This window comes from Tenrec ecaudatus, chromosome 2, assembly GCF_050624435.1.
Source record: "Tenrec ecaudatus isolate mTenEca1 chromosome 2, mTenEca1.hap1, whole genome shotgun sequence".
Lineage (NCBI taxonomy): Eukaryota > Metazoa > Chordata > Mammalia > Afrosoricida > Tenrecidae > Tenrec > Tenrec ecaudatus.
In genome coordinates this window covers 141,620,708-141,624,593 of record NC_134531.1, presented here as the reverse complement: position 1 = coordinate 141,624,593, position 3,886 = coordinate 141,620,708, and the positions used below count along the sequence as shown (strand labels likewise).

General features: G+C 49.0%; 1 pseudogene; it reads left to right on the top strand.

The window, feature by feature from the left end:
• The first annotated feature begins 451 nt into the window (after positions 1-451).
• On the top strand, positions 452-1,771 carry LOC142441008 (eukaryotic translation initiation factor 4E-binding protein 1 pseudogene; annotated as a pseudogene).
• The last annotated feature ends 2,115 nt before the right edge of the window (positions 1,772-3,886 follow it).

Here is a 3,886-nt window from a genome sequence, read left to right as displayed (position 1 = left end):
AGAAAGAGGCTTCTTTGACACAATAATTACTAGATTTTTTCCCCCAAGCACTTTATAAAAATGACTACTTTCACAGTCTGTGGAGCATATAAGAGCAACCCAAACATGTTTAAATGTGTATAATAACCCCAAAGTGTGCTTGAGCAGGGCTTAAGTATCATGATGAAGCCGTGGTTTCAACAAATTCCTCACAAAGGAACCTAAGAAAGAAACTGGATCTGGGCTTGTCAGTAAGGAAGTTGGCCTTTGCAGTCTGTGCAGCCTCCTTTCTGCCCCCCTCCCCAAGCTTCCTGGTGGTGGGTGGGTCCTGCAGGAGAGAGCTGACATGGTCAACATAAATTCCAGGGGACACGGAGTCTTTCCAAGTCCCCACCATGCATTGAATTATGGAGTTCTTAACATTCAGCCCCCTAAGACTTGCAACTCCCACTTGTCTGTTAGTTTGTCTTGCTGTGATTTTGCTTGCGTGTTGCTGTGATGCTGGAAGCTATATCACTAATGTTTCAAATACCACCAGGAACAGATTTGGTACATTGAATACTAATGACAGAAGATCTGATGAGCTGTGGGAGGACAGCAAGCGCATCATTCATGAAGAAAGCGAAGGGTCATTACAAAGACAGGATAAAACGAAAAGATCAGTGTGGATGGCAGAGAGATTCAGAATCTTGCCTTTAATTGCAGGCAGCTAAACGAAACAGAAGAAATGATGAGGTCAAAGAGCTGAACGGAAAATTTCAAGTGGGAGATCGGAAAAATCAAGTCAAATAGAATAATGTGCAAGACCTTGCGGTAGTTGGTGTCAACCTGAGGATATGAACAGTGAAGGGGAGACAGCCGGTGGAGCCCATGCCGGAGGCAGCAGCTGCAGCCAGACCCCAGCCATCCCTGCCACTCACCGGGTGGTTTTCAGCAAGGTTGTGCAGCTACCCACCCCCCACCCCAACTACAGCACCACCTCCGGTGACACACTCTTCAGCATCACCTCAGGAGGTTCTAGGATCATCACCTGATGGAGTGTTGGAACTCACCTGGGGCCTAAACACCTCCCTGGGACCTGCCTACTATTCCTGGTGTCACCAGCCCTGCCGGTGAGCCCCACGCCCCCCCATGGAAGCCAGGCAGAGTCTCCCACGCAACAGTCCCCAAAACAACCAGCCGGCTGGTGAAGAGTCCCAGTTTGAGCCGGACATTAAAAGGACCAGCCATTGGACACCAGCAGATATCTCCATGTGGATGCAGGAGTTGTCACGCCAAGGGGCGTGACCCTGGAGCGCACCCCTGCAGCCGAGGGCCTGGAAGTGGACACAGAGGAGCCTTCGGATGCTGGTCCTGCTCTTCCAGCCCATCCTCTGGGCATGCTCCTGCTTCAGGTTGGTGTGCCCTGGGAGAGCATCTCCCTGCTCTCCCTCCCCCAGAGAGGAAATAAAAGCCATTTTTTTCCTGGGGAAAGGGAGAGTGAAGGGGTGGAGTCAGGCCTATCAGTCAGGTCACAGCCTGATGCCCACCATGTGGGTGTGGCTTTCTCTTGAGATTTCTAGGAATTTCCTCTCTTGCTCCCTGGAGACAGGACACACCTTCTCTCTGCTTCACATTCCTGTTGACAAGCCACATGGAGCCACACTGATGGCAGCCAAAACTCTGGAGATGTGTCCACTGCCAATGGATCTACAAGACTTTTTACCCACTGGCCTGTGATATTCCTGCACTCTGCATCCTTGCAAGTGGCTACGTGAGTCTGAAGAGGAATTTTTGGACTAGTATTGGACATATGGGCTAATATTGGACTTATGAATTTGGTCTGGACTGGCCTGGGGTGTTTTCTCAATGTTCAATTGTTCTTTGATGTAAAACTCTCTCACACACTCTTGAGTGTCTCTGGATTTGTTTCTCTCATCAACCCAGACTAACACAGACGTGGAGTTAGAAAACCGAAAGAACTGAAGAAAATATTCAAGCTTCGTGTTTAAATACGGAAAAATTCTAAAGGCAAAGTTCTGAACAATGCAGGAAGCATCAACAGAAGATGGAAAGAAAACAGAGTCACGGTACCAAAAAGAACTAGTCGACATTCGATTGTTACAAGAGGTAGCATATGAGCCGGAACCAACGGCCCAGAAAGAAGAGGTTCAAGCTGCAATGAAAGCCTCAGCCGCAAAACAGGGCACAGGGGACTGAAGGAGCACTCGCTGAACTGTTTCATCCAGCCGAGGAGGCACTGCGAGCACTCGCTGCTTATGCTCAGAAATTTGGAAGACAATCACCAGGCCAACTGCCTGGAAGAGATCCAGACTTGGACCCATGACAAATAAAGAGGACCCAAAGAATATGCCAATTATAGACCAGTATCATTAATATCACATGCAAGTAAGCGTTTGCAGAAGACCATCCAGCGATGCTTTGCTGCAGTACATTGACAAGATGCCGCCCGAGGTTCCAGAGGACATGGAACAAAGGAGACCATTGCTGATGTCAGGCAGCTCTTGGCCGAAAGCAGAGAATACCAGAAGATGTTTGCTTGTGTTTTACTCGTTATGCTAAGGCCTTCAACTCTGTGGGCCACGATAAACCATGGAGAGCCTTGAGAAGATTGAGAACTCCAGAACACTTCATCGTGCTCCTGTAGAACCTGCGCATGGATCAAGAGTCGATCCGTTGAACAAGGAGGGCACCCTGTTCAGGAAAGACATGAGTCAGGGTTGGGTCTTCACCGCACTCATTCGATCTACACGCTGAGCAAACCACCAGGGATCATCTGATGAAGAGTGCGGCGTCAGGAATGGAGGACGAGCTGTTAACAACCTGAGAGATCCAGATAGCACAACCGTGCTTGCTGAAAGGAAGGAAGGACGCGAAGCGCTTGCTGATGAAGATCAAGGATTGTGTCCTGCAGTATGGATTACAACTCGGTGTACAGAAGACGGAAATGCTCACAGCTGGATCAGCGGGGAACATCATGATAAATGGAGAAAAGATCGGACTTATAAGGATGTCATCTCGCTTGGATCCACAATCAGTGCTCGTGGAGCAGCAGTCAGGAGATCAGACGATGCTCTGCATTGGGTCAGTCTGCTGCACAGACCTCTCTAAAGTGTTGAGAAGCAAGGCTGTGCTTTGAGGATTAAGATGTCCCTCCCCAAGCCATGCTATTTTCAACGGCCTCTTATGCATGCGAAAGTTGGATATTGACTAAGGGCTTTCTCTCAGGAAGCCAACTGGTGGTTTCAATGAGCTGACCTTGGAGTAAGCAGTCCACTATACCATGGAGCTAAAGGAGGAAAAAACGAACAAACCCAAATCCAATTCCCTGTCATCAAGCCAAATCTGACTCATGATGACTCCCCAGGTGAGAGTAGAACCTCTCTGACACTATAAACGTGGCAGGAGCAGATAATCCCATCTGTGTCCTGCAGAGTCGGTGGTGGGTTTGAATTGCTGCCTTCATACTTAGGAGGCTGATGCTTAATCTCTGCAGGCACATAGCCTCTGACCCCACCCCCCAAATATTCCTCAAACTTAGTCCCCTCCCAATGTCCATCGAGGAAGCCTCAGGTGTGCTGATACCATGTAGTCATTCCTTAGCTGCTGCCTTTGTGACTCAAGGTACCTCTGTGATTTGCAAGTGGGGTTTTTTTTTTTTTTTTGCCCTCTTTCAGTCCAGTTGTTGGTCCGGTGTCTTCTACACACTGAACAGGGACAAGACACAGGGTTGGGTGCAGATCACCTCCTAGACTCCACTCCTCAATCGAAGCCTGCAAAGGCAGGGAGAGTGCGGGCCACAGCTGTGCAGCAGCAAGCACTTACATTAAGTTATAGCTTTAAGTCCCACAATCAATGGGAACCGAACAGCAGTCGCAGCCCTAAAGTGGCATTAGGTTCCAAGTGT